Source organism: Globicephala melas, chromosome 4, assembly GCF_963455315.2.
Source record: "Globicephala melas chromosome 4, mGloMel1.2, whole genome shotgun sequence".
NCBI classification, from domain to species: Eukaryota; Metazoa; Chordata; class Mammalia; order Artiodactyla; family Delphinidae; genus Globicephala; species Globicephala melas.
Window position 1 is genome coordinate 134,973,937 of NC_083317.1, and position 23,392 is coordinate 134,997,328.

Sequence of the window (23,392 nt, forward strand, 5' to 3'; positions counted from 1 at the left end):
TTTCATAGATAAGTTCATTTGTATCGTACTTTAGGTTCCACATGTAAGTGATATCATATGATATTTGTCTTTCTCCGACTTCACTTAGTATGATAATCTCTAGGTCCATCCACGTTGCTGCAATGGCATTATTTCATTCTTTTTTACGGCTGAGTAGTATTCCATTGTATGTATATACCACATCTTCTTTATCCATTCATCTCTTGATGGACATTTACATTGCTTCCAAGTCTTAGCTTTTGTGAATAGTGCTGCTATGAACATTGAGGTGCATGTATCTTTTTGAATTATAGTTTTGTCTGGATATATTGGGCCAATTTCTTAATCTATCTGTGTCTCAGTTTTCTTATCACTAAGATGAGGATAGTAAGAGCCCTGATCTTCTAGGATGACGGAAAAGTTTGAATGAGTTAACACAGGCAAAGCATTAGAATGATGCCTGGCATATAATAAGTGCTACATAGGTTTCTATCATATTATCCTAAAACTCAAATACTGTGGAGTAAAAGTCACACCAGCCACATTTACAGGGCGCCCTGATGAACTTCGTTCTCGGGAACAATTTTTACCCCTTTGCACAGGTGTTTCACTTTTGACTGTTTCTAACTTTGTTCTTCAGCAGAAAGTTGGGTTTCTGAGATTAAATCTTATTTTATAAAGCTGCTCTGGGAGGGGGTGAGGGTTGAGGTTGGGAGAGAGATTTGGACAAAGTTTGCAGGAATTTGACTTAATTGAAGAATGATATCATATTTATAGAAAATTTGAAAGTTTTCTCCTAAGAATAGGAATGAAACAAGATTGTCTGCTATTACTGCTTGTATTCAACACCATTATAGATGTCATATTTGAGGCAATTTAATAAGAAAAAGAAATAAATCTTATAAGACTTGGGAAGAAATAAAGCTATCACAATTTGAACTATTAAAAAAAGAACTGAGGGGTCTTCCCTGGTGGCGCAGTGGTTGAGAGTCTGCCTGCCGATGCAGGGGACGCAGGTTCGTGCCCTGGTCCGGAAGATCCCACATGCCGCGGAGCGGCTAGTCCCGTGAGCCATGGCCGCTGAGCCTGCGCATCCGGAGCCTGTGCTCTGCAACGGGAGAGGCCACAACAGTGAGAGGCCTGTGTACCGCAAAAAAAAAAAGAACTGAGGAATTAAATAAGAATATGATTTTATATATAGATAGATAGATATAGATATATATACCCTCTATATTCAGCTGTTTTGATGATTCATTTCTTTATTTCACAAATTATCTGTGCACTGAATTTATTTTTTAACCTTATATGTTGCACACACAACACACACACACAAATGCACACAAACATGCTCTAAGGTATTAACAGAAAATCTAAAAAAAAAAATGTAAGCCTAAAGAAAAAAGAAATATCACCCATAACTACAATCCACCACCCGGAAATAACTTCGGGGGTCCCTTTTAAAAAGGAAGGTGCACCTTGGTTTGCTCTTTGAAGGCTGTTTTCCTTCTACTGTGTTTGGCTATGGTGGAAGATGAGCTGGGTGCAGCCAAGAAAGAAGAAGAGCTGGGCCCAGTGGGCAGAGATGAAGAAATGTCGTGGCCACGTGACTCACCACTTGCTGAGCTCATCTCTCTGATCTACATTGAGCAGGTCACAGGCAGGGTTTTCTGGGCAGGTCTTTTCTGAATCCAAAAGCTAAAAGCTGTACTTTGAGCAAAGTTTAGCCTCTGGTCCCAGATTCTAACCACAAAACCTAGAGATGTCAGCCCCTCTGCAAAGCTCATTCAAAAGCTGGAATGAATGAGCTGATTGCTGGATGAAAGAGGAAGATCTCTGCTTCCCCATCTATCCAAGCAGAGCTTGGACCAGCATTCAGGCTGCCGGGCATATTTACAGCCCAAGGACACTGATCCAGCCACACTCCTGGCCCCCGGGACTGTGCTCTCCCTGAACGGTTTCCACATTTCTACTTTGGAGAAAGGCAGATCTCTTAGTTAAAGCCTTAGACACCAGCACTTGAAGGTAGGGGATAATTTGGAATATGAGTCCAGGAAGCAGGAGGGAAGGAGTGGGGAGAGCCGGGTATGAGTCTGTGTCATTAGATCCATCGCTGCTGCTGTGAGCTAGGGGGGCTGGACCCCCTGAAACCTCCCAAGAAGCAGGAGAAGTGTGCCTCCTGGAATCGTCCCCCTAAAAGATGAGAGGCCAGGACAATTACCTGTTCCCTGTTGGTTGAGGGCGACTCCCAAGGCATCAACTTCAGGCCAAGCTTACTAGAAGGTCCGAAGGATTCCCTTTAGCATTAGAGAAAGCCCTGCGTTAGAACGTGGGAAGACACGGTATACACACTTGAGGGGCAGGTCGCTAGGGTGGTGGGTCCAGGCTCTCCGGAAATCTCCACCACAGCTGCCACTGAAGTCAGAGGTGGCCCAAGGGTGCGTGACCTGGGGGCCAGCAGTGCCTGCTCAGCACAGAATGAGCTGGCTGCACCCCACCTGGTTCCATACTTCTAGACGCCTGGCTTCAGGCCCATTTCACAGACAGAACAATCGAGACTTAGAGAGTTTGAACGGCTGCAATTTTGCACCCCCTGGAAGTGGGAGAAAAGCAATGAACCTGTGTCTCCTGCTGCCTGACCCACTCTTCCTTCAGTCCCCAAGCCCACTCGCAGTAGGAAAAAACTGGGATCTTCCTCTCTGTTCTTTTCTGCTAAAAAGTTCCCCCACCTGGCAGCCTGGAGCACACTGACTCTTCTGCTGGGGCCTCTGGTCCTGTCAAGAGGCAGTGTATGTAACCTGGGTTAAACACATGAGCTCTGGGTTCCTGGCTCATCCCAGCTGTTTGACCTTCAGCTGGTTACCCTGACTCTCTGTGTCTCAGGTTCCTCAGCTGTAAAATGGGATAATTATTGTACCCAATTCACAGCACTCATTGAGGATTAAATGAATTAATACTTGTAAAGCACTTCAAAGGCAGCACTCAATAAATTCATTCAGCACTCACTCAACAGTATTATTGAGCAACTACTTTATTTTAGGTACTGTTCTAAATTCTGAAGATGCTGCAGCAAATGAACAGACAAAGTCTCTTCTCACCCATTTCCTACACCAGCAATTCTCATTACCCTGGATGAAACGGGCGCCATTAGGGGCAGAGAAGTAACTTAGATCACTCTGTGAGATGGGGAATAGACTATTCCAGAGCAAAGATGGGAGCAGGGTGACCGTTGAAGAGGCTATAAATATCGGTTTTATAGAAGTATTATTGCAGGGAGAGGCTCCCATAATAAACCTGGTGCTGCCCTGCCTGGAGGGACACACGGCCCAGACGCGCAGCACTTACAAAAAACTCTTCTGCATCCTGTCTCAACTAACTACTGTGTGTTGAGACAACCAGTACTATGCATTCTTCCCACTTCATGTTATTTAATGTAGGAAATTACTATTATTGTTTCAAGAACTCCATGAGCTAAGTATTATCAATACAGATAAAGAGATCGAGACTCAGAGAGATGAAGTAGCATCTTTCCTGAATTCTCACACCGAGATCTCTCACGCATCCTTGTACTACCTCCTCGATAACAGCTGAGGATTGCAACTACCTAACTAACTTGTTAAAACTTAACTTAGGGGCTTCCCTGGTGGCACAGTGGTTGAGAGTCCGCCTGCCAATGCAGGGGACTCGGATTCGTGCCCCGGTCCGGGAAGATACCACATGCCGCGGAGCGGCTGGGCCCGTGAGCCATGGCCGCTGAGCCTGAGCGTCTGGAGCCTGTGCTCCGCAACGGGAGAGGCCACAACAGTGAGAGGCCCGCGTACTGCAAAAAAAGAAAAAAAAAAATTTAACTTAGTGTTCATTCCGTTTGCATCTATAATGATACCATTCTTAGTCACTTTCTCCTGTGTTTTCTTTGGCTGGAGAGGACTGGAGTTGAGCCAGTGATCTAGAAACTACATCTACCCCCGGTCAACCTCTGGGACAGGAATATAAAAGGTTTTCTGGGGAGGCTGAAAATAAAGTTTAAGAACCACCGTAGAGAGAGTCCAAGTTAATATTGCTACATAGCAAACTACCCAATACTTAAATGCTTAGAACAATCCTTTTATGCTTGCTCACAATTTCTTTTTTAGCATAGAGATGGTGTTTATTTGTATTATTTCTTTTAACTTCTACATGTAAGTGATATCATATGATATTTGTCTTTGTCTGGCGTACTTCACTTAGTACGATAATCTCTAAGTCCATCCATGTTGCTGCAAATGACATTATTTCATTCTTTTTTATGGCTGAGTAGTATTCCATTGTATGTATGTACCACATCTTTTTTATAATTTATTTTTTATTGAATTATCGTTGTTTTACAATGTTGTGTTAATTATTGCTGTACAGCAAAGTGACTCAGTTATGCATATATATATATATATACACATTCTTTTTCATATTCCTCTCCAATATGGTTTATCACAGGATATTGAATATAGTTCCATGTGCTATACAGTAGAACCTTGTTGTTTATCCATTCTCTATATAATAGTTTGCACCTGCTAAACCCCAAACTCCCAATCCATCCCTCCCCTACCCCCTTCCCCCTTGGCAACCACAAGTCTGTTTTCTATGTCTATAAGTCTGTTTCTGCTTTATAAATACGTTCATCTGTGTCATATTTTAGAGTCCACATATAAGTGATATCATAAGGTATTTGTCTTTCTCTTTCTGAATTACTTCACTTAGTAAGATAATCTCTAAGTCATCCATGTTATTGCAAATGGCATCATTTCATTCTCTTTTATGGCTGCATAGTATTCCATTGTATATATACATCACATCTTCTTTATCCATTCATCTGTTGATGGATATTTAGGTTGTTTCCATGTCTTGGCTATTGTGCATAGTGCTGCTATGAACATAGGGTGCATGTATTTTTCTGAATTATAGTTTTGTCTGGGTATATGCCAGGAGTGGGATTGCTGGATTACATGGTAATTCTATTTTTAGTTTTCTGAGGAATCTCCATACTGTTTTCCACGGTGGTGGCACCAACTTACATTCCCACTGACAGTGTAAGTGGGTTCCCTTCTCTCCACACTCTCTCCAGCATTTGTTATTCATAGACTTTTTAATGATGGCCATTCTGACTGGCGTGAGGTGTGTATCACATCTTCTTTATCCATTCATCTGTTGAGGGACATTTACATTGCTTCCATGTCTTGGCTATTGTAAATAGTGCTGCAATGAACACTGGGGTGCATGTATCTTTTCAAATTATGGCTTTCTCCAGATATATGCCCAGGAGAGGGATTGCAGGATTACATGGTTGCTCACAATTTTGTGGGTCAGGAATTCAGGACAGCCTTGGTTGATGGTTGTCTCTCAGGGGTCTCTGATGAAGCTGGGGTCTCTGATATAGTCGGAGTCTTGGACGTCAGCTGGGGCTGTGGTCATCTAATGGCTCCACTGTTCTGGATGTCCAAGGTGTCGCCCTCATGCACTTGGCCAGCAATTTGTCCTTTCTGTAGCTGGGCATTCTGCTGGGCTATTGATCAGAGTGCCTATTCATGGCCTCTCCAACTTGGTCTCAGAGTGATCAGATTTTTTCCATGGTGTCTGGTTTCCACAGAGAGAGCATCCCAATAGAACAGGCAGAAGCTCCATGGCCTTTTATGACACAGCCTCAGAAATCATAGTATCACTTCTAACACAACTATTTGTCACTGCTTTCATGGCCCATCCATATTCAGAGGGAGGGGACACAGACCCCACTTCCCAATGAGAGATGTGTCAAAGAATATGTAGACATACTGTCCACAGAGAATTTGTCATCTGACAGTGTTCAAGAACTGTCTGCCTAACTCATATATTTTGCTGGTGGGAAGGTAAATATATATTCCATGATATAAGCCTCACAGAAACCAATCTGGAAATATTTATCAAAATTATAAATGCATATATTCTTAGATGGAGCAATTCCACTTCTGGGACTTTACCTTATGGTATGGTCAACTCAAATCACTACACGTCATCTTTAATATTTCAGGAGTTTTAAAGATGCAGGGCCAGCATTTCCACTAAAGAAAAGGTGGGTGCATTTGCTAAATTTAAGGAAACCACAAAATGATTTAGTAGTTAGGATTATTGAGTTTAATCCTAACTATTTTTTCTTGGCCTCCAATGTGGCCAGCATGCTACCTGCTTTACATCCATTATATCTAATCCTTTGTACAACTCTCTAAGGTTCATTATTTCTGTTTCTCTGCAGCTGTGGAGAAATAGAACTTGCCCAAGACCCCACAGCTAATTAAGTGGAGGACCTAAAATTCATGATCCAGTTCTGCCTGCGTGAACTATGGTTCCCCAGCTCACAGAACCATAGTTCAGTCTTTCAAGCTACATGCTTTCATGTGAAAATCTCTGGTCTCTCTACATTTCTAAACAGCACAATGTAAGAGAACAGTTCATTACAATTTGCTTCCTGTCAGAAATAACATGTAAAGATGATTCTACACAATTCTTTGAAGGAGAAAGACTATGAGATTAATGTTTGTACTGAATATTTCCTTAGAAATGGAAATTATTCTTGCAGTGCGTAAGTAGAACACGTGTCAGTTTGCATAGTTTGTTAAGAAATTCCCTGGAAATTGAATCTCTGTGCGGTTTGCCCCCATCTCTTCTCTTGCCAACATTGCACAAGGACAGCTGGAAGGTTTGAGAACTGCAATACAGATAAGTAATGGCCTTTTACCACCCAAAATAAGGAGTAGGCATAGATAATGAGCCAAAATGTTTTGCCTTAGCAAATTAGCCCACATCCTCTCCACTTCCCGATTCCTCACAAGTGTCATCGGAGGGAGCTGCCCAAGTAGGAGCTGCCCCGTCCCAGCACCTACACACTTACACACTTACACACATAGGCACGTGTGCACAGCCACACTCTTTGCACCTGAAATTTACCCTTGCTCGTTTCCCTGAACTACAAACACACAGAAAATGCTCCATCTTTGCAGACTCTTAGAGCAGACAGTTTCTTAGGCTGAACGAATCACGCCCCTGCTCATTTACAATAGCTCCGTATTGCTCCAAACTCCTTCCATGAATAAATTTAAATGTTCTTGTAAAAAAATATATATATATGAAGCATCACTCACTCTGTCCCACCTTTCTTTCTTCCTGCTTCACCTAATCCATTATCTGACACTTCTGCATAAACCAAATCCACTCCCCTTCCCAGGCTTTCTGAGTTGTTTTCCTCTCCACGTATGTCCCCTTCACTGTCCTCCACCTTTCCTGATTCTACCTGCCCTGTGAGCCCACATCGAGATCCATCTCCTCCAAGAACCTTCCTGTAGTACCTACTGACCCCGGTGGCCTATGGTATTTGGACCCTTCGGTTGGAACTTAATAGTCTACAGCCCTGTGACTTCTCTAAGGCAGTGCTCCGCAAATGCTGGTGTGTGTAAGAACCACATGGAAGGTCTGAACAGACTGCTGGGCTCCATCCCAGGGTTTGTGATTCAGCAGATCTGGGCTGGGGACAAGAATTTGCCTTTCTAGCAAGTTCCCAGGTGCTGCTGCTGCTGTGACAATGGCTGGGGCAGAGCACAGAGCACAGGGCTTGCCATCTCTCTGAACCTGGGCAGTTAGTTACTTCAGTGTGCCTCAGTGTCTGCAATGATGCAACTTCAGAGAATTGTTGTAAAGAACTGAAACAATGTATTTTAAAGGTTTAGTACAGTTCCTCGTGCATAGTGAGAGCTCAAAGCATGGTAGCTATTATTCCTAGCAGAAAAAAATATAAAACTTCTTGGGGATTACCTATATAACAAGCTAACTCCCAGACTGTGGCTTAACAAAGCTCTGGGCTGTGGGCTTATTGGCCGGGCTGCTGCATCCCATGCCAGGGTTTGAAAGGAAGCTACATGAATCTTTATCCAACCCCTTATTTAAGTCTTTATCTGGGAGGGGTAATTGAGGATAACGTTTGTCATGTTTATAAGACCCCTCTCAAAGCTAAACACCTGCGATTGACTCGACTTTCGATTCGAAATAGCTATGTTTTCCAACTAGTTATTCTGTAGAAATATTATTTTTACTTTATTGTAAATTCTACTAAATGAGACAAAAAGCAAAATATCCTATAGTTTCCCCACTTGGTTCTTCATTAGGAAAAGCAAACCCAAAAGAAAAAAACCAGTAGACTCTTAAGAAAATCGTAGGAAATCATCTATAATTGCAAAACCAGTTCTGACTACTAAGAATATCTGAGAAGAATGTCAAAGTTTATAGAATATTGGACTATGGGAGGCAGGGGGTGCAGCCTATTAGCTGCAGCCTAATCCAACCAGGGGAAAGGGATGGGATGGGGGGGGTGGGCAGAGGACGTGGCATCCAGCCTGCACAGACCCTGCCCCACTCACCTCTGGGAGGCAGAGAACTGTCTTCTGGTTCTACAGAGCCAGTGCTGGGCCAACACACTGGCTTTGACAGCTGCAGTCTGAGGCCTGGACTTTTCCTGGGACCTCCCGGGAACTTGGAATCAAAGAAGGAAGCTGGCAGAGCAAAACCAGGGAGTCTACTGTGTCCTCCAAACCCTCCAGCCCACTGTTTCCCCTGCCAGCTCCAGGTGGAGATCTCACATTTCTTTAAACCTAGAACCTCATTCACAGCACCTGGGGCATGAGAAATGCTGATTTAGTCAATCAAGCCATTAAACAAGGTAGTTGTTGAGAGGTCTTCTCTGATATGACACTAGTGCAGTGGCCATGGTAAATTCAGGAAACTGTGTTAACCATGAGAAATCAGTGTGTGTATATATAGGCATCAGAGTTCCTGATTGTGTTTTTTTCCACACCTGTGTCAGTCAGGGTTTGATCAGAGAAGCAAAAATACTAGAAGAAATATAAATAATAAAAGTTATATTAAACAGATTTGAACTTACACAATCGTGAGAGCTTGTTCAACAGTTTATGGAGGGCTGTGGTTTCCACATCTGGTGTTGGGGACTGAGTCAGCAGGCCGTCGGCAGAAGGAAGGATGGATATGAGGTGGGAGAGAGCAGAACAAGCTGGAGGGTGCTGGGAAAGCACAGGGTGGAGGAACCACGACAGCTCTCACCGCCTGCCAGCCTCCACCTTCACTGATGTGAGTGACCTGCAGGTGAAGTTCCCTTTGTCACGGAGGGAAACACCATGCACCTGGCCCAGAAGTTGGAGAAGCCGTAGAGGAGATTCGGCAGAAGAGGGGGAGCTATGGTCCTGGCTGGTGCCCCACATCCAGGTGAGCCAGCGGATGAGTGACACCCAGCCTGAGTGGCCGCAGCGATGAGTGCCTGGCACTGGCCTTCAAGCCTTAAAAACAGTGTCGCTGCTGAGTCTCTTCTGCCCTCCACAATTCACACAGTGTCTCAGGGGCCCATGCGGGACGGAAACTATGCAGGGAAGGGAACTATGGGCAATGCAGTCTGACTTAGATAAGTTGACAGCGTACAATCCACCACCACCGCAGGGGAGATGGCACCCACCCAGTGCCCAGCGATGGGTCCAGAATCGCATTCTCCTGAGGATGAACTGCCTTGCTCCAACTCAGAGGATCAGGTGGACCAGCTGGCGATCAACCCTGACACACAGTTCGTTTCTAGAAAAGACGCTGAGAAGAGGAACAGGGTTCAAACTGCCACTTGTTAATTTTAGTACATATAATTCATTTCAGAAGGTTTTAGTACCAGTTAGACACGTGAAACGGCTAAGGATGTATTCCTGATTAGCTAGCCCTCCAGAGCGAGATAAGGAACGTGAGCTAGAGTCAGGAATTCGACAGTGTAAAAATCCCCTGCTGTGCAGGTGAGATGCACGCTCTCAATCTGTGTTTAACTAACACCCAGAGATGCTCACGCAGATCTGCACTTCCAGACTTCTCCAGAGGCCTGCAAGTCACCTTGCAAACTCCTAAGTCTTTCCTGTCTGCAAAAGCAGATGACCGTAGGCTATTTTAAGTGAGGGAACAGCAGAGAACATCTTTATAGAAAGGCAGCAGTGGGAAATAAAAATCGCAATTTATTTTAGCATAATGTTCTCAAGGTTATTTTAGAATTCTATTTATTAAGGGTTCATAAATGTTACTTGCTCTGTTAATAAAGAACTCGAAGGCTGACAGACTGCATCCTCCACCCGGACTGGTCTATCGGCCCACACATCTTCGCCACCTCCAAGCAGCCGCAGGTGGGCTGGCGCCACCTGGAGGCCACATGAGCATGTGCTAAGCGCAAAGCAAAACATCTTAGTGCTTTGTGAGTGTCAGAACTGAACTTTGGGAACCGACAATGGTTTGAATTTGATATCTTAGTCATAAATAACTTTGAGCATTTCTTGTGTGTCCTTCCTTGACTGCTTTAAGAGCACAGAAAGATCATGGACTTTGGACTTTGGCAGACTTGGTTTAAATCCCTGCTCCAACACCTATAAGCCACGCCCTTCCTTCTGTGCCTGACCTCCCATCTCCTGGGCTCAGCAGCCACATGCAGGAGCAAGGGGATGGCAGCCTGTCTCAGCTACACTGATTACAGCTCAGTGTCTGCCCTCAAGGCTTGTCTAAGGCAGGGGATGCTTGGGACAACTGTGGGAACTTATCAGCTATGTGTACACCCCTGCAGTAACCTTGACCACAAGGATCCAGAACCCATAACAAGTTATTCACTTTTCTCTCCTGGGCTGGCCATTCTGAGGAACATTCTACCCAACCCCTCAGAAGATTCTAGGACAAAACAGTGGGAAGCCCCCGTTGCTCAGAATGATGACAAATTAAAGAAAATCTACCCTCATATATTTTTACTCCTTCCATCTGTGTTCCCTGAGATCACTTGCCAAAATAAACTTCACAAGCCCCTGTCTCATGTTCAGCACTCTCAGGGGATTCTGGGTAAGAAAATGTAAAACCTTAGGCGATTCATTATCCTCTGTGGGCCTTTGTTTTCTCAGCTGCAATATGAGATTTTTCTGCAATATATGACATCTTCACAAGGATATTGTGAAGATAAAGTGAAATTCTGCAGGAAAACACTTCCACAGTGCCTGATTCATAACAGAACCCTCTTTTCAGGGAAGGGAGGCACATCTCTGTTACCTGGTAACTTCTTGATGGGGCTATTTCTTCTTAAAGCTGGGCCATCACCACCAGCATCATATTCACCACCACCATCACCACCACCACCTCCACCCCCCACCACGACACCATCACCACCACCAATACCAACACCACCGTCACCACCACCATCACCACCATCACCTCCACCCCCCACCATGACAACATCACCACCACCAATACCAACACCACCGTCACCTCCACCCCCACCATCACCATCACCTCCACCCCCCACCACTATACCATCACCACCACCAACAACAACAACACCGTCACCACCACCATCACCACCATCACCTCCACCCCCCACCACGACAACATCACCACCACCAATACCAACACCACCGTCACCTCCACCCCCACCATCACCATCACCTCCACCCCCCACCACGACACCATCACCACCACCAATACCAACACCACCATCACCTCCACCCCCCACCATCACCATCCCACCACCATCACCATCACCTCCACCCCCACCACTATACCATCACCACCACCAATACCAACACCACCGTCACAACCACCATCACCACCATCACCTCCAACCCCACCATCACCATCACCTCCACCCCCCACCACGACACCATCACCACCACCAATACCAACACCACCATCACCTCCACCCCCACCATCACCATCACCTCCACCCCTCACCACGACACCATCACCACCACCAATACCAACACCACCATCACCTCCACCCCCCACCATCACCATCCCACCGCCATCACCATCACCTCCACCCCCACCACTATACCATCACCACCACCAATACCAACACCACCATCACAACCACCATCACCACCATCACCTCCACCCCCACCATCACCATCACCTCCACCCCCCACCACTACACCATCACCACCACCAACACCAACACCACCGTCACCACCACCATCACCACCATCACCTCCACCCCCCACCACGACACCATCACCACCACCAATACCAACACCACCATCACCTCCACCCCCACCATCACCATCACCTCCACCCCCCACCACTACACCGTCACCACCAACAACACCAACACCACTGTCACCACCATCATCACCACCATCACCTCCACCCCCCACCATCACCATCCCACCACCATCACCATCACCTCCACCCCCACTACTACACCATTACCAACACCAATACCAACACCACCATCACCTCCGCCCCCCACCATCACCACCACCACCCCCCACCACTACACCATCACCACCAACAACAACACTGTCACTACCACCATCACCAACAACACTGTCACCAACAACACCATCACCTCCACCCCCCACCATCACCATCCCACCACCATCACCATCACCTCCACCCCCCCCACTACACCATTACCACCACCAATACCAACACCACCATCACCTCCACCCCCCACCACTACACCATCACCACCAACAACACTGTCACCAACAACACTGTCACCAACAACATCACCTCCACCCCCCACCACTATACCATCACCACCACCACCAAGAGCTCTACCACCACCACCATCACCACTAACCCATCGTCATCATTATTCTCACCACCATCAGCACCACCATCACTACTGTCATCACATATACACCATCTTTACCATATTCTCGCAAGTCAATGAGCAGGATTGACCTAGTAGAAGTCTAGTCAATTCTTTTCAGCTAGAGAAAATACTCGACATGTCTCTGTTACACCTCTGCCTCTGCAAAAGTCTAAACACTAGCCAATGTCAACATTTCCAGCTATTCTTAACCAGAATTTTTGGCTAATTAAAATCTTGCAACATGGGAATTCCCTGGCAGTCTAGTGGTTAGGACTCGGTGCTCTCACTGCCAGGGCCTGGATTCAATCTCTGGTCGGGGAACTAAGATCCCACAAGCCCTGCAGCACGGCAAAAAAAAAATATTTATTTCAGAACAGAGTTAACATTTTGGCTATGACATATATCTGCAGTATGTTTGCATATCTTTTAGGAGTCAGGTTCAAGTAGAAAAGGTTAGAAGTCTCATAGTAAAATCACTGAAGTCAGATGGACTGGATTTTTTTAATAAACTTAGTTTTTAGAGTAGCTTTATGTTCACAGCAAAATTGAACAGAAAGCACAGTTTCCATATGCCTCCAGCTCACACAGCCTTCCCCACTGTCACCATCCCAACAACACAGTGATGTATTTGTTACAATTGATAAACCTACGTTGACACATCCTTACCACTTAAAAGTCCATATTTACATTAAGGCTCACACATGGTGTTGTACATTTTATGGGTATGGAAAAATGTATAATGACATGTATGCACCAGTATAGTATCATACAGAGTAGTTTCACTGCCCTGGAAATCCTCTGTGCCCCACTTATTTAACCCTCCCTCCCTTCTAGCCCCTGGCAACCACTGATCTTTTTACGGACTCCATGTTGCTTTTTCCAGACTGCCATACAGTTGGGTCATACAGTATGGAGCCTTTTCACATGGGCTTCTTTCACTTAGGAAAATGCATCTACGATTCTTCCATGTCTTTTCATGGCTTGACAGCTCATTTTTTAGTGTTGAATAATATTCTATTGTTTGGATGGGTCATAGTTTATTTCTCCATTACTAAAGGATATCTTGGTTGCTTCCAAGTGTTAGCAGTTATGAATAAATGTTATAAATAAATATGTACAGGTTTTTGTGTGGGTATAAGTTTTCATCTTACTTGGGTGAATACCAAGGAGCATGATTGCTGGATCGTATGGTAAGAGTGTGTTTCGTTTTCTAAGAAACTGCCAAACTGTCTTGCAAAGTGGCTGTACTGTCTTGCATTCCCACCAGCAAAGAACGTCAGTTCCTGCTGCTTCACATGCGCACCAGCATTGGTATTGTCAGTGTTTTGAATTTTCACCATCCTAATAGGTTTAGTGGAACCTCATTGTTGTTAAATTTGCATTTCCCTAATGACATATTATGTGGAGTATCTTTCCACATGCTTATTTGCCATCTGTATATCTTCTCTGCTGAGGTGTCTGTTCAGGTCTTTTGTCCACTTTTTAATCGGGTTGTTCATTTTCTTATTGTTGAGTTATAAAAGCTCTTTGTATATTTTGGATGATAGTCCTTTATCAAATATGTCTTTTGCAAATATTTTGTCCCAGGCTGTGGCTTGTCTTCTCATTCCCTTGAGTTGAACTGGATTTTAACCCTAATTATGTTAGTATTACATTATAAAAACCATAAACCATGAAAACCTTACAACTAAGTTTCCTCTTTCATCCAATAAGTACTTTAGTACTACTATGTGACAAGCATCTACTAGGCACCAGCAAAGAAGATTCCAGGCCTTTCTTTCAAGGAGCTTTCTTAGTAGTGGGAGAGACTGACAGGCAAAGAGTGGAACCACAAGGCAGCTCATGATCAGTTCCATAACTGGGGAAGGTGAGGAGAGCCTGAGCCAGTTGGAGATGGGGAGTGTTCAGGGAAGCCTTCCCGAAGGAGGTGACCTAAAGGAGGAGAAGCTAGCTAGGTGTAATTGGGAAGAGGCGGTAACAAGCCTCTCGGCAGTAGGGACATCACAGGTAAAGTCCCAGAGGTGACGGAATGTATACATGGCTTCACAGGACTGACTATGGCTGTGATGCAATGTGCAGGGCAGCAGGAGCTGGGGCCACATCACGGAGGGAGCATATGCCACACTGAGGAGTTAGAACTTGGTTTTTCTATATAAACATGTTCCCTAAAAATATATATATATTTTTTTTTTCCTGAGAAGATGGCCTTGGAACAAAGCTAGCCCAAACCAGGTCAATGCTTCACAAAGGAAGGAATGTTTTATTAGCACCTAGTTTTCTGGAAGATTCTATCCACCAAGAATTTAGAGAGGGTGGGATTCGAAGGGTATTGATGGACCTCATGGCCACTTTCCACTCCTCCTGTGGTGACATCCGTCGAAATCACCCTCACACGTGGGCAGGCGTGTGTGTGAGTTCCCATATCGGTCTGACGGCTGTGTCTAGTGCTTCTAAGAACCTTCCTGCCCATACCCCCAAGCAAAGACAACCAGACCCTTAGTCACTGCTGCCTTCTAGGAGTCATAGTATAAGGAAAGCAGTGCTGCTTACACTAAACCCAGCTATCATTTCTAAGAAGGAACCAGCAGGGATAATCTCTAAGGCGACCCTGTGTGCCCCTGGCCACCAAAGTGAAGGCTCCTTCTATGCAAGGTTAGTGTTCCTCCTTTGAATGTACCATGTTTAACCCAATGCATGGTTTGAGGTAAACAAATGATAAACACGTGCATTAAATAGACTGAATTTAACACACTAACAAATGATGTAAAAGTCAGCATGGGGGTATTTGATAATTAAATGTTTCAGTATTTATAGGCTAAAAGAAAACCTCTGCAAATTTAACCTTTTACACTCACTGAGGACAAATTTTCTTGAAAGAATAAATTTTTGAAATATTCTCCTAAATCTTCCCCTTTATCTTTTTCTTCTTTAGATATATGGACCAAAATGCAGAGAAAGTGAAAAACTTCCTCTCTGTAAACAGAAAAAGAGAAACTGGAAAACACAAAGAGCTTGGTGGGATTGGGTTTTCCTGGAATCCCCTGGTGCCATAGATACACTTTTTTTGTGTCTCATAAAGTGACTCTTTAGTACGAAGCTAACACAAAATCCCGTCACAGGGGGAAATTTGTCATCTTTCCTAGAATGAAGCCTCTGAAATGTTTTATTAGAAATTAGTTTACTGGAAAATTTTAGTCACTAAGACAAAGAAAGAGAGCAGAAAACTATGCGTGTTGGTTGTCTTGAAAGTTGTGAGCTTTGCTCCCCTGTGGGAACTGGTGATAGATAATAGAACTCTGGTCAATTGTGTTTTCCAACCATGGCTGCAGCAATAGCTCCATGCCACAGGCTCATCTACCTTGCCACTCCCCGATCAAGAGGTGGCATCCATGTCCCTCCCCATTTAACTTACTTGTGACCAGTAGAATGTGGTAGAAACAACGTTGTGTGATTTCCAAGGCTGGAGCATAAGAGGCCGTGAAGCTTCTGCCTTGTCCTCTGGGCACTGGTGGGTGGAGCCCCACACCACAGTGTAACAAGTCCAACCACCATGCTGTGAGGAAGCCACGTCAGGTGGAGGGGCTATGCGTAGACTCAGTGGGCTTAGTCTGTGTGTCCTTCCAGCCCAGGCACCACACATGCGAGGAAACATGCTTCATATGAGTCCACCCCAACTGCCGTGCCACCCCCAGGCTTTGGGGCTTCTCAGTCGAGGCCCCAGACACAGTGGAGCATGAACAAGCTGTCCCTGCTGTGCCCTTTCCCAATTCCTGATCCGCAGAATCCATGAGCATAACGAAATGGTGGTTGTGTGTTATGCCACCAACTTTGGGCTGCTTTGCTACATAGTAGTACTTAATAAAACCACAGCTCACACACACTTAAAATTCACCGTGTGCTAGCACTCTTCTACGTGTGTTACATATATTAATGTAGTTAATCTCCTCAATAATCTTGTGAGGTAGGACCATTACTACCTCCATTGACAATGCAAACATTCTATCCAACACTGCATGATCAAGGTGAAGCAGAAGCAAGTGGTGCATTTGTGTTTTTATCTGAGAGGTGGGAAATTGAACTATCGCCTACAGACCACATTTTGGCATTTTGATCCTTTGCAAAATTAACACTTTTTAGTATTTTTGTGTATTCGTGCAATACACAAACATACTCTCATTGTACAAAGCATCAGACAACAGCTAGGCACCATTTCAGATTCCCTTGGCCCCAATAGTGTCTCACTACAATTGCTGCTGCTGCTGCTGCCACCAATTCTTTGTGGGTTTGTTCTCCCTTCCACCGATGCAACCCACAGAGCCGCCCTGAAGCCCATGCCTCTTACCTGCTGTGCTGTCTTCCCATTGACTCCACTGCAGAAGTCCACTCAGCACCCTCACTCATGCAACCCAGAAGGGCCAGAAAAGTTAACACACCAGAGGCCAGTGGGGAAGGGTGGATATGTTCTTCCCCCTTTTCTCCACTACTCCTGACAATCCTGGGGCTCAGCTCTTTCGACAGCTTCTTGCCGAGGGGTCCCAGGGGGTTAAACAAACAGTCACACTTGTAAATAGTCAATTCAGTAGCATCTCTGTGCAGTCCCCCCTCTTCCCTGCCTCACAACCATCACCCTTCACCCCTGCTCCCTGGGCTTGTGCTTCCAAATAGCAGATAAGCCTGCGCTCTGGGGAACCCAGAAGACATCACTTAGTGTCCAAGCAGGATTCAGGTGACCTGAGCAATATGGGAAATCTTCCCTCATAAACCGTCCCAGCTCTTCCCCCCACACCCCACTCCCTTCCCAGAGGAAACCACTATCAATAGTTTTGTATATGTATAACTGATTCACTTTGTTATAAAGCAGAAACTAACACACCATTGTAAAGCAATCATACTCCAATAAAGATGTAAAAAAAATTTAAAAATAAGAAAATAAAGTGACTATTGGTGTGCTGGAAAAAAATAAGTTTTGTGTACATCCTTCTGGTCTCCTCTCTATACATATACATATACATACACATACATGCATACATATGTATATATAAATAATGTTTTCATATACATAAATATATATATCTTTTTAAATTTACGTATATAAAATCTATTATTAGCCCGATTCTGAGTGTTTTGGGGTTTGGGGGTTTTTATAATTGAAGTATAGTTGATTTACAATGTTGTGTTAGCTTCAGGTGGACAGCAAAGTGATTCAGATATATATATATATACACACACACACACACACACACACACACACATATATATACACATATATATATTCTTTTCCAGATTCTTTTCCCTTATAGGTTATTACAAAATATTGAGTATAGTTCCCTGTGCTATACAGTAGGTCCTTGTTGGTTATCTATACATAGTTGTATGTATATGTTAATCCCAAACTCCTAATTTATCCCTCCTCCCCTTTCCCCTTTGGTAACCATAAGTTTGTTCTCTGTGTCTGTGGGTCTGTTTCTGTTTTGTATCATTTTTTTTAGATTCCACATATAAGTGATATCATATGATATTTGTCTTTGTCTGGCTTACCTGACTTAGTATGATAATCTCTAGGTCCATCCATGTTGCTGCAAATGGCATTATTTCATTCTTTTTTATGGCTGAGTAGTGTTCCAGTGTATATACACACCACATCTTCTTTATCCATTCATCTATCGATGGACATTTAGGCTGCTTCCGTGTCTTGGCTATATTGTAAATAGTGCTGCTATGAACATTGGGGCATATGTATCTTTTTGAATTAGTTTTCTCCAGATATACGCCCAGGAGTAGTGTTGCTGGATCATATGGTAGCTCTATGTTTAGTTTCTTAAGGAACCTCCATACTGTTCTCCATAGTGGCTGCACCAATTTACATTCCCACCAACAGTGTAGGAGGGTTTCCTTCTCCCCACATCCTCTCCACCATTTATTGTTTGTAGACTTTTTAATGATGGCCATTCTGACCGGGGTGAGGTGATACCTCATTGTAGTTTTGATTTGCATTTCTCTAATAATTAACAATGTTGAGCATCTTTTCATGTGCCTTTTGACCATTCTGTATGTCTTCTTTGAAGAAATGTCTATTTAGATCTTCTGCCCATTTTTTGATTAGGTTGTTTTTTTGATTTTTGTATTGAGCTGTATGAGCTGTTGAGTGTTTTATTTTGTTTTTACTTATCAATATATCTTAGATATCTTCCTATGACATTTATTTTTGTCAAAGAATGATTTGTACATATAGCTATCGATTCTGCACGTACTTTGTTGTTTCCTATGCAAAGGGTTTACTCCTGGGTGAGGGCGTCAGTTAGCAAAATGAGTGAAGGAACAAGGGCAAAAACAGAATTTATAAGAGATGGGAAGACCACAAAACTTACAATGGATCTTATTTGCACATTTTGGTGGGAAAATTTTTTAGCTGGCAAAGGCGCATCCTGCCCAGAGTGATTCTGTAGTTGAACAGACCAACCGGACACATTAATGCAATTTTAGTGGTTTCACAGATTATCTAGAAAACCCTGGAGCGAGATGGTGGAGCTTCACGGTAGCTGACTCCGGGGAACGTCACCCAGGATGTCCTATATCACCTCCACCTGCTCCGCCAGGTCTGTGACATTCACCAGGGCAGAATTCGTCCAACGTTAAGCAACTCAGAAGTGCTTGGTAAAAATGCCCTCATCCCTCTGTGGGGATCCCCATCCCCCATGGAGCTGGCAGAGACCCCAAGAGAAGGGTGAGCTCAAAAAGACTGGCCACACCCCTGCTCAGGAAGCCTACGCTGTTGTTGTTGAATCCCTGGCTCCCTCCCTACACATGGCTTCACAGGCAGAAGCAGTAAAGCATCCTTGTAAAATCCTGGCTTGCAGAGGCTTATAAAAACAGCACTGTCTGGGAAACCTCCCAGGTAGATGGGGGGAGACCTTCGGGTTCTCCCCTCCTCAGCTTCCTTAGAATTTCAACCTCTCAGCCTCCACCGGAATATGGAGCCCCTAAGCATGGCTTTTCCTGCACGCTTGTGGAACACAGGGAATTTCCCACCGTGTACACGGATCTCTCTCTCTCTCTCTCTCTCTCTCTCTCTCTCTCTCTCTCTCACACACACACACACACACACACACACACACACACACCCTGGCATCGTACGTTCTGAGGAGTGACGTGGAGGGACCAGGATAAAGGACAAGCCTGACCTCATCCCCATCCTCCTAGGATGTAAGTATGATTTCCTGTCACAGGGCAGGGCTTCTAGAACTCTAACCTGTACAGGAATCCCAGGGAGATCTTGTTAAGGGCTGGTTGTGATTTAGCGGGCCTGGGTGGGACCAGCAAGGCTACATGTCTAACAAGCCCCCAGGTGTTGCTAATGCTGGTCCGGGGACCACATCTTTTTTTTTTTTTTTTTTGAGTTTAACTATGTCCATACTGATTTTCTGCCTGCTGGATCCGTCTATTTGTGAGAGAGGGGTGTTGAAGCCGCCAACTATGATAGTGGATTCATCTATTTCTCCTCACAGTTCTATCAGTTTTTGCCTCATAGCGTTTGAGCTCTGTTGTGAGGTATGCAGATGTTAAGAATTGTTATGTGTTCTTGCAGAATTGACTCCTATCTTGTTATGTGATGCAGGGACTGCATCTTGAGCAGTAAGGTCACAGACCATGTGCAGGGCATCTCTGGAACTGGAGTGCACGGCCTAGGAGGTTGTGGCCAGCAGCCCCAGAAGGTACATAGGTCTGGCCTCCAACCTTGTCGGCACCAGCTTTGAGTGCCCTGTCACCCTTCCCCTCCTCTTTCTATGGTCCCACGCCCAGCAATCAGAACCCTTCCACCCAAGCTCTCCAAAGCACTCAGCCCAGGGCTTTCCTTCTGTTTTATCACACCGGAGGCTGAGTCCTTGCCTCAGAAGAGCCATCACATACTAACCATGTGACTTGGACAAGTCACTAAACTGATTGGAGGGATGTCCTCCCCTTTCAGATGGGTAGTGATACACTTGTATATTTATCCATCCATTCGACAGGAATTTACAGACATTCACATGGGCCAGGCCCTCCCCTGACAGATCTCCCAGACTTTGTGAAGCTCAGAGAAGATGTGTACGAAACTACATAAAAGCAAAAAGTACTTTTAGGGCTTCCCTGGTGGCGTAGTGGTTGAGAGTCCACCTGCCGATGCAGGGGACACAGGTTCGTGCCCCGGTCCAGGAAGATCCCACATGCTGCGGAGCGGCTGAGCCCATGAGCCATGGCCGCTGAGCCTGTGCGTCCAGGGCCTGTGCTCCGCAATGGGAGAGGCCACAACAGTGAGAGGCCCGCGTACCGCAGAAAAAAAAAAAAAAAAGTACTTTTACCCAAAGCTTGGTCACAAATGTTTATAGCAGCTTTATTCTTAAAAGCCAAACACTGGAAACAATCCTAATGTCCAAAACTAAGTGAATGGATAATCAAATAATGGTATATCCACACAATGGAATACTACTCAGCAAAAAAGATACAAATCATTAATGATATACACAAGGACATAGATGAATCTTAAACACATTGTTCTGAGCAAAAAAAAGTCACACACAAAAGAATACAAACTGTGATTCTGTATTTCTAAAACTCTAGGAAAGACAAAACTAACACATAATGACAGAAAGCAGGTCAGGGCTTGTCTGGAGTTGGAGGGGTGGGAGGTTGATTTGGGGTAGGGTATGTGGAACTTTTGGGAGTGATGGTGTTTACATGGGGTAAATAATTTTTCAAAATTGAAATGTGCACTTTAAACATGTGCATTTTATTATTTGTAAATTGTACTAAAAATAAAGTTGCTTTATAATCTGTAAAAAAAAATAGGAAGGACTGCATAAATATTAATTATTTATTTATTATTATTATTACATTTTAAAGTTGCTAGCCAAGCAATGGTAATTTGTTATTTCACTCAACACATTTTTTATTTTTTATTTATTTATTTATTTATTTTTTTTTGCGGTATGCAGGCCTCTCACTGTTGTGGCCTCTCCCATTGCGGAGCACAGGCTCCGGACGCGCAGGCTCAGCGGCCATGGCTCACGGGCCCAGCCGCTCCGCGGCATGTGGGATCTTCCTGGACCGGGGCACGAACCTGTGTCCCCTGCATCGGCAGGCGGACTCTCAACCACTGCGCCACCAGGGAAGCCCCATATTTTTTATTTTTTTAATTTTATTGAAGTATAGTTGATTTACAATATTGTGTTAATTTCTTCTGTACAGCAAAGTGATTCAGTTATACATATATATGTATATTATTTTTCATATTCTTTTCCATTATGGTTTATCACAGGATATTGAAAATACTTCCCTGTGCTATACAGTAGGACCTTGTTGTTTATCCATTCTATATATAATAGTTTACATCTGCTAATCCCAAACTCCAAATCCATTCCTCCCCCCACCCCACCCCATCTTGGCAACCACAGTCTGTTCTCTATATCTGTGAGTCTGTTTCTGTTTCATAGATAAGTTCATTTGTGTCATATTTTAAATTCCACATATAAGTGATATCATATGGTATTTGTCTTTCTCTTTCTGACTTACTTCACTTAGTATGATAATGTCTAGGTCCATCCATGTTGCTGCAAATGGCAGTATTTCATGCTTTTTTATGGCTGAGTAATATTCTACTGTGTATATAACACATCTTTATCTGTTCATCTGTCGATGGGCATTTAGGTTGCTTCTATGTCTTGGCTATTGTAAATAGTGCAGCTATAAACACTGGGGTGCATGTATGTTTTCAAATCAGAGTTTTGTCTGGATATATGCCCAGGAGCAACACATTTTTTAAATTCCATGGGCCAGGCACTGGGAGTTTTAGGAAATGGACAAAACAGTTTACCTAGTAGAACGAGAAAGACCCACGCCCAGGGCTTCCCTGGTGGCGCAGTGGTTGAGAGTCCACCTGCCGATGCAGGGGACATAGGTTCGTGCCCCGGTCCGGGAAGATCCCACGTGCCGCGGAGCGGCTGGGCTCATGAGCCATGGCCGCTGAGCCTGCGCGTCCGGAGCCTGTGCTCCGCAGCAGGAGAGGCCACAACAGTGAGAGGCCCGCGTACCACAAACAAACAAAAAAAAAAGAACAAAAAAAGAAAGACCCACACCACAGTTTGAACACCAACTAATAATTGCTAAGAAAGAGATTTGTCAGGAACTGGGAGGCCCAGATGAGCAACATCAAAATCAGCCCAGGGCTTCCCTGGTGGTGCAGTGGTTGAGAGTCCACCTGCCGATGCAGGGGACACGGGTTCGTGCCCCAGTCCGGGAAGATCCCACGTGCCGTGGAGCGGCTGGGCCCGTGAGCCATGGCCGCTGGGCCTGCGCATCCGGAGCCTGTGCTCCGCAACGAGAGAGGCCACAGCGGTGAGAGGCCCACGTACCGCAAAAAAAAAACCAAAATCAGCCCAGGGTAGTCTCACGTCATGTCCTAGAGGAAGGGATGCTTGAGTAAAGTCCCAAAAGTGGAATAAAAGCAAATAGGAGAGGAAGAGAGGATAACTCAGGCTCAGCTAGAGGCCAGAGCATTGAGCCCTGGGCATGGGGAGGACTGTGACTCCTTGGGTTTGGCTGTGGGGACATGGTGGCCATGAGACCTGAGAGCCATGCTTCCCACACTTGGGCTGAATCAGGATCACCCGGAGGAGGGGGCCTGCTCATACGCAGATTGCTGGGCCCACCCCCAGGGTTTCTGATTCTGTGGGTCTGGGTAGGGGCCTGGAATGTGCATTTCTGACAGATTCCCAGGTG